This window comes from Trachemys scripta, chromosome 25 (genome assembly GCF_013100865.1).
Source record: "Trachemys scripta elegans isolate TJP31775 chromosome 25, CAS_Tse_1.0, whole genome shotgun sequence".
Classification (NCBI taxonomy): Eukaryota; Metazoa; Chordata; order Testudines; family Emydidae; genus Trachemys; species Trachemys scripta.
The window spans coordinates 5,136,879-5,145,267 of NC_048322.1; the positions used below are offsets into that span (position 1 = coordinate 5,136,879).

General features: G+C 46.0%; 1 protein-coding gene across 1 annotated transcript in view; it reads right to left on the reverse strand.

Moving 5' to 3' along the window:
* The window catches only part of LOC117869997 (zinc finger protein 883-like), a 929,932-nt gene that overhangs the window by 893,919 nt on the left and 27,624 nt on the right, over window positions 1–8,389 (reverse strand). The window lies entirely within an intron of this gene.

Sequence of the window (8,389 nt, forward strand, 5' to 3'; positions counted from 1 at the left end):
CCAAGATGAGAGCAGCCCTCACAGTTGAGAAGCGAGTGGCGATAGCCCTGTGGAAGCTTGCAATGCCAGACAGCTACCGGTCAGTCGGGCATCAATTTGGAGTGGGCAAATCTACTGTGGGGGCTGCTGTGATCCAAGTAGCCAACGCAATCAAAGAGCTGCTGATATCAAGGGTAGTGACTCTGGGAAATGTGCAGGTCATAGTGGATGGCTTTGCTGCAATGGGATTCCCTAACTGTGGTGGGGCGATAGATGGAACCCATATCCCTATCTTGGCACCAGAGCACCAAGCCAGCGAGTACATAAACGGAAAGGGCTACTTTTCAATGCTGCTGCTGCAAGCACTAGTGGATCACAAGGGACATTTCACTAACATCAATGTGGATGGCCGGGAAAGGTACATGACGCTTGCATCTTCAGGAACTCTGGTCTGTTTCAAAAGCTGCAGGAAGGGACTTTCTTCCTAGAACAGAAAATAACCGTTGGGATGTTGAAATGCCTATAGTTATCCTTGGGACCCACCCTACCCCTTAATGCCATGGCTCATGAAATGTATGCACACAGGCAGCCTGGACAGTAGTCAGGAGCTGTTCAACTATAGGCCGAGCAGAATGGTGGTAGAATGTGCATTTGGAGATTTAAAAGCACGCTGGCGCAGTTTACTGACTCGGATAGACCTCAGTGAAACCAATATTCCCATTGTTATTACTGCTTGCTGTGCGCTCCACAATATCTGTGAGAGTAAGGGGGAGATGTTTATGGCGGAGTGGGAGGTAGAGGCAAATCGTTTGGCTGCTGATTACGCGCAGCCAGACACCAGGGCAGTTAGAAGAGTACAGGAGGGCGTGGTGCGCATCAGAGAAGCTTTGAAAACCAGTTTCGTGACTGGCCAGGCTACGGTGTGACAGTTCTGTTTGTTTCTCCTTGATGAACCTCCCCCACCCGTTACAGGGAGTAGTTCACTCTACTTCCCTGTAAGCTAGCCACCCTCCCCTCCCCCCTTTGATCACCGCTTGCAGAGGCAATAAAGACACTGTTGTTTCACATTCTTGCATTCTTTATTAATTCATCACACAAATGGGGGATAACTCCCAAGGTAGCCTGGGAGGGGTGGGAGAGGAGGGAAGGACAAGGCCACACTGCACTTTAAAACTTAAAAACTTAAAAACTTGTTGAAGGACAGCCTTCTGTTGCTTGGGCAATTCTCTGGGGTGGAGTGGCTGGGTGGCCGAAGGTCCCCCCCCACCACATTCTTGGGCATCTGGGTGAGGAGGCTATGGGACTTGGGGAGGTGGACTGTTAGTTACACGGGGCTGTAGCAGCGGTCTGTACTCCTGCTGCCTTTCCTGCAGCTCAACCATACACTGTAGCATATGAGTTTGATGCTCCAGCAGCCTGAGCATTTACTCTTACCTTCTGTCAGCAAGCTGACGCCACCTATCATCTTCAGCCCGCCACTTACTCTCTTCAGCCTGCCACCTCTCCTCGCGTTCATATTGTGCTTTCCTGCACTCGGACACTGTCTGCCTCCATGCATTCCGCTGTGCTCTGTCAGTGTGGGAGGACAGCAGGAGCTCAGAGAACATTTCATCCCCAGTGCGTTTTTTTCGCCTTCTAATTTTCGCTAGCCTCTGCAAAGGAGAAACATTTGCAGCTGGTGGAGGAAAAGGGAGAGTGGTAGTTAAAAAGACACATTTTAGAGAACAATGGGAACACTCTTTCATGTTAAACCTTGCTGTTCACATTGCGTAACACATGTGCTTTCGTTACAAGGTTGCATTTTGCCTCTTATATTGAGGGCCTGCCAGTTTGGTGTGAGAGATCACTCATGCAGTGCCAGGCAAGAGAATTCGGCTTGCAGGCAGCCATGGTAAGCCACAGTCTTTTGGCTTCTTTAACCCTCATAACATGTGGGAATGGTTTCAAACAGCAGCGCCCTCATTTCCCATACCAAGCAGCCATTGGGTTGGCCATTTAAAATGCATTGGCAATTTAAAAGGAGGAGTTGCGGTTTGCGGGTTAGTGTGCAGCACAAACCCAAATAACCCCCCCACACACACACCCAATTCTCTGGGATGATCACTTCACCCCTCCCCCCACTGCGTGGCTAACAGCAGGGAACATTTCTGTTCAGCCACAGCCAAACAGCCGAGCAGGAACGGACACCTCTGAATGTCCCCTTAATAAAATCACCCTATTTCAACCAGGTGACCATGAATGATATCACTCTTCTGAGGATAACACAGAGAGATAAGGAATGGATGTTGTTTGAATGCAAGCAAACACCGGGACCATACGCTGCCATGCTTTTGTTATGCAATGATTCCAGACTACGTGCTACTGGCCTGGCGTGGTAAAGTGTCCTACCATGGCGGCCGGAATAAAGCAGCCCTCCCCAGAAACCTTTTGCAAAGGCTTTGGGAGTACATCCAGGAGAGCTTTATGGAGATGTCCCTGGAGGATTTCTGCTCCATCCCCAGATACGTTAACAGACTTTTCCAGTAGCTGTACTGGCTGCGAATACTAGGGCAAATTAATCATTAAACACACTTGCTTTTAAACCATGTGTAATATTTACAAAGGTACACTCACCAGAGGTCCCTTCTCTGCCTTCAGAGTCCAGGAGCACACCTTTGGTGGGTTGGGGGGTTACTGGCTCCAGGTCCAGGGTGAAAGACATATCCTGGCTGTTGGGGAAACCGGTTTCTCCGCTTCCTTGCTGTGAGCTATCTTCAATCTCTTCATCATCATCTTCCTCGTCCCCAAAACCTGCTTCTGTGTTGCGTGCTTCTCCACTGATGGAGTCAAAGCACAGGGTTGGGGTAGTGGTGGCGACATCCCCTAGCATGGAATGCAGCTCATCATAGAAGTGGCATGTTTGGGGCTCTGACCCGGAGTGGCCGTTTGCCTCTCTGTTTTTTTGGTAGGCTTGCCTTAGCGCCTTAATTTTCATGCGGCACTGCTTTGTGTCCCTGTTATAGCCTCTGTCCTTCATGCTCTTGGAGACTTTTTCAAATGTTTTGGCATTTTGTTTACTGGAACGGAGTTCAGCTAGCACGGATTCGTCTCCCCATACAGCGATGAGATCCCGTACCTCCCGTTCGGTCCATGCTGGAGCTCTTTTGCAATCCTGGGACTCTATCATGGTCACCTCTGCTAATGAAATCTGCACTCACCTGCACCTTGCCACGCTGGCTAAACAGGAAATGAGATTCAAAAGTTCGTGGGCCTTTTCCTGTCTACCTGCCCAGTGCATCTGAGTTGAGAGTGTTGTCCAGAGCGGTCACAATGGAGCACTCTGGGATAGCTCCCAGAAGCCAATACCATCGAATTGCGTCCACACTACCCCAAATCCGACCCGGAAAGGCCGATTTCAGCACTAATCCCCTCGTCGGAGGTGTAGTAAAGAAAGTGATTTAAAGAGCCCTTTAAGTCGAAAAAAAGGGCTTCATCGTGTGGACGGGTCCAGGCTTAAATTGAGGTAAGGCTGCTAAATTCGACCTAAAATCATAGTGTAGACCAGGCTTAAGAGACTTAAGGAGTTTGTATCATAGGTTCCAAGACCAGAAGAGACAGTTATAATTATGCAGTCTGACCTTCTGTATAACACTGGCCATTGAACATCCCCAGAATAACTCTTTGAGCAGATCTTTTAGCAAAACATCCAACCTCAATTTAAGAATGGTCAGAGATAGAGAATCCACCATGACCCTTGTAAGTTATTCCAATGGTTAGTTACTCTCATGGTTAAAAATATACACCTGATCTCCAGTCTGAATTGGTATAGCTTCAACTTCCAGCCATTGGATCATGTTAAACATTTCTCTACTACATTGAGGAGACCAGTATTAAATATTTGTTCCCCGCTTAGATATTTATAGATTGGGATCAAGTCACCCCTTAACCTTCTCTGTCTTAAGCTAAATAGATTGAGCTGCTTTAGTCTATCCCTATAAATTGTGTTTTCTAATCCTTTTATCGTTCAACTAGATCATATCACCACAACTGCCACTGCTCTAGGTGGGCAACTATTCTCCACACTTCTAGTGAGGTCTCTTCTGACAAGAGAGGGTGTGTGTGTGTTAGGACCATCAAGCATTACTGCTGGCTATGCAGGGAGAGGAGAAGACCCCCACATATGAAGAAAACAAACTCTCCAGGCTATAGAATCTACAATCTGACTGGGCTGTGAGTGTGAGTCTACAAATGCATGTCTCGTTGCTCTGCTGGGGTTTTGAACAGAAGCCAGAGAAGGATGATAGGCAAATAGCCTGGAGGCCCTGCATTGCAACCTTTAGTATACTAGAGTTTAGCATCCCATTAATCAGCCACAAGGTGGCGCTGTGTGTGTAAAATACCTCCTTTACATGAACTCCTGGTAGAGCATTAAAAGATCTAAGGCTGAACGCATCTGGTGTGTGCGTGTAAGCAAGCTCTGTAGCCAGTCCCTATCTAGTACAGAGAAACGTCATTACCTTCAACTCAGCGGCATTCCTCTGTCAGTGGGCGGGGCAATCACATGTGCTGATGCATTTTTTCTTGCATATTGTAGTCTATAATTTTCATTCACAAACACCGTGAACAAAACAGAGATCAAACCTCACAGAGCATAAATGAAGGTACCTCTCACGTTCGGCAGAATGTGCCATATTAGAGATGAGATTTGCACCTCTCTTGATAGACAATGTCAGCTGGGAGGGGAGTGTAACATGGACCAACCAACTTTACACTCCCACACATTCTGGAACTTTGTCACTAGTGCCTGTCTGTGTAATTGAAACCATCCCACACCCAACTCCCTGCCAGCCCTGACCTAGGTCTGACAAATTCAGCTTGTGTTTGGATTCTATCAAGCAGAGCAGTGAGATCCAGCAAGCATTTTTGACTTCTTGCAAGGGTTTTCTTGAAAAGAGAGAGAGAGAGAATGTTTGTGAGTAGCATGTTTGGCCACTAATATTACAGCACTAAAAACAAGAGAGACAGGAAGTTTCATAGTCAGCAGCATTTCCACCTCTGTAGGGACACCCAATGAATTTCTAATCCATCACATTAAGCACTCAGCCAAAATGACCTAACATCCAGCTTCTTCACGACCCTTCAGTTGAGTTCTCTATAGGAGGGAGCTTCTAGGAATTGGTATTCCTGGCTGCAGGTTGAGTCTCGCTTCCCCCAGACTTTGGATCCATGTAATACATGATCCCAAGGGGAGCCATCTCCTAGAGCTTCCCCATGTCCTGTGGAACTCAGGACAGTGAGAAACATGTAAGTCATCTGTAAGGTGAAAATTTATGTAAAACACGACAACGTTTCTCCTTTATTTGCAGTAGAGGGAAGCCTCATAGTTCCTATACGGCCAAATATTGATATTTCTATGGATGTCTGCTTATACAGGGAAATTGACAGTTGACATTGATATCAGCAATTTCTGGGTATTATTTATATAAAGATGTGCTCTTTAATCGTCTATCAAATGTATCATATTCAGCAGCATAGTATCTGCTCACTTTTATCAATATGTATGTAGAATGGATATCAACTACTCTCTGAATTCACACATGGGCATGGTCCTCCCCTCCTCTTGCCTTGCCCTCAGTTGCTCTGTGGCATTTAAGCATTCCCTTAGAGCTGTCAGCAACAGCTGCCTCTGCTCTAGGGCCCAGAGGAGGAAAGGTGTGCTGGGCTCCAGCCGGGGATTCTCTCCCTCCTGCCTTTTCCTGACTATTAAGAATGGCCCTGGTACTGCTTCTCTTAAGTGCCATGTGGGCAAGAGGAAGAGCGTGGCAGCTGCAGGTACAAAGACCAAACTTGTGCCCATCAGGTGAAGTAGCAAGAAACACAACCATCAGGTCAACCCGCAAGAATCTCTCTCCAGACTGTTAAATTCTACGGCCCCAACGTATTGCAGCCAGCCTGTTGAACCAGCTGGACCAAAGCCCTAGCTCTAGCGAGCATCAGTGTCCAAGCAGGAAGGAAAAAACTCACACTGGTGCACCTAGGAACAAGGAAATCAAGCACATTGAGCTCCAAGGCTTTACAGCAAACCATCAGAGGAGTGAAGTTCTGGAACAGCCTTCCAAGGGGAATAGTGGGGGCAAAAGACCTATCCGGCTTCAAGACTAAGCTTGATTAGTTTATGGAGGGGATGGTATGATGGGATAGCCTAAATTTGGCAATTAATTTGTCTTTGACTAGTAGCAGTAAATATGCCCAATGGCTTGTGATGGGATGTTAGATGGGGTGGGATCTGAGTTACTACAGAGAATTCTTTTCTGGGAGTCTGGCTGGTGAGTCTTGCCCACATGCTCAGGGTTTAGCTGATCACCATATTTGGGGTCGGGAAGGAATTTTCCTCCAGGGCAGATTGGCAGAGGCCCTGGAGGTTTTTCGCCTTCCTCTGCAGCGTGGGGCACGGGTCACTTGCTGGAAGATTCTCTGCATCTTGAAGTCTTTAAACCATGATTTGAGGACTTCAATGGCTCAGACACAGGTCTGATTCAGGAGTGGGTGGATGAGATTCCCTGCGTCATGCAGGAGGTCAGACGAGATGATCATAATGGTCCCTTCTGACCTTAACGTCTATGATTCTATTTTAAGCACCACAAGGAAGCTCCACTCAGGGCTGGACCACTGAGGCTCAGCACCAGGAGGCTGAATTTGAACAGCCAGAGACCAGGGCTATTAGAGGGGGAGAGTGCGGGGCCATATGGATCAGGGATACCTTGAGGCGGCAATTTGAAGTTGCAAGCCACTAATTTATTGCTCTGTACAGCAGTGCAGTGCTTGTAATGCTAGGAGGGGATTGTGATTGGTGCAGACACTGCACTATGAAGGGTTAAGAAAATTTCCTGTTGCTTCATAGGGATCTGTTTGCTTTCAGGTAATGGAATAAAGACTGCTTTCAAACCAAAACTATTCTTTTATTAAAAAGCCACCACCGGAGGAGAGAGAAATAAACAAACAAACAAAAACACATCAGCACTGTGGGGAATGGGTAAAAGGTTACACATCTTGTCTCAAGTAATTTTCCTCCTAACAGAAGATTTATTTTAAAATTTATCAAAATAAATTCCATTAGAAATAGAAATATTTACAGTCCATACTGGGTCTCTCTTCTCATACATGCTATTTCTCTCACATATTCCCCCACTCTAATTCCTTTGGAGTGAGGTTTTAATTTCAGGATTAGCCACCATTTCCGATATAGTAGGAGGGGGCAGGGAGAAAACTAGAAGAAAACCTGAATCATATTGTAACACTGAAAGTCATCACAGAATCAGCCTCTTACACTAATTAAGTTCATATTTAATTTCATTGTTGCTGGTAACAACTTATTCAACTATTACAAAATATAAACGTATAGGGCAGTTTTCTCTTAATTCCCATTTCCATCCCGTGAGCTTTGTGTGAAGTCACATTCTACAATAACCTAGAAGCCTTCCATTTCTGTGAGTTCATTTCTCCCTGGGTCTTCTCCCAGAAGTGTGGGTGGAAGGCGTCTCTCACTATGTGGGAAGGCTGCATCATGAGAAAAACCACCTGTGCTTCTTTTTCACACTTTCTAATCTTTCAAAGTAGCAAGAGGTGGAGAAGTGATACAAATGCATTAGATTCAAGAGTAAACTAAGAGACCAAACCACAGACGTTGGACTCCGTATTCATATATCCTGCAGTCTGAACTTGGAATCTGATACATTCCCTCATTGGCTATAAATCATTTGCCCAGCATGGAAGTGCTTCTTGCCCAACAAGACAGCCAGACTGGGACCCATAGGCATGGAATGGCTCTGAAAGAATCCGCTGAAAGAGACAGTTGTTCCCAATTTAATCATGGCATCCTTTAGGAGCGTGATCAATGCCACTTAACTAGTGAGCAGCGTTCTAAAAATAGTTTACCTGGGCCACAGGTCACCATAGCTTCCATCTCTGGGGTGAAAATCAACCACTCGTACCTGCAATTTCTACCTGACTTCTTGTCAAATCTTTGACCTTACTTGGAGTAATTTTACACTTCTCTGGCGTAGAATTCTTCACCAACCACACAACATATCAGTAGCGATAGTGAGGTATAACTCCCCCCAAAATGCCCTTTTATTTCTTTAATCTGGTGGCACAGGTTTAAATTAGGGACTAAATTCAGGTGCGGTTTAGATTCCCTGTAAAACACCAAATGTCAGGTATCTATTAAAAATAGGTTTCTTTCTGCAGCTATATCACACTCAACACGGATTTCATTTTCTATACATTTGCAGCAGCATCTCCCAGGGGTGAGCTGAACAGAAATGTCACTTCCATTTTTCCCATCTCCACCTAGATAGGGATTGCATTTCCCAAATAATAGGCAACATGCACCTGATTAGGAAGGAGATATCTTCAGGGGTGACCTCCTGTA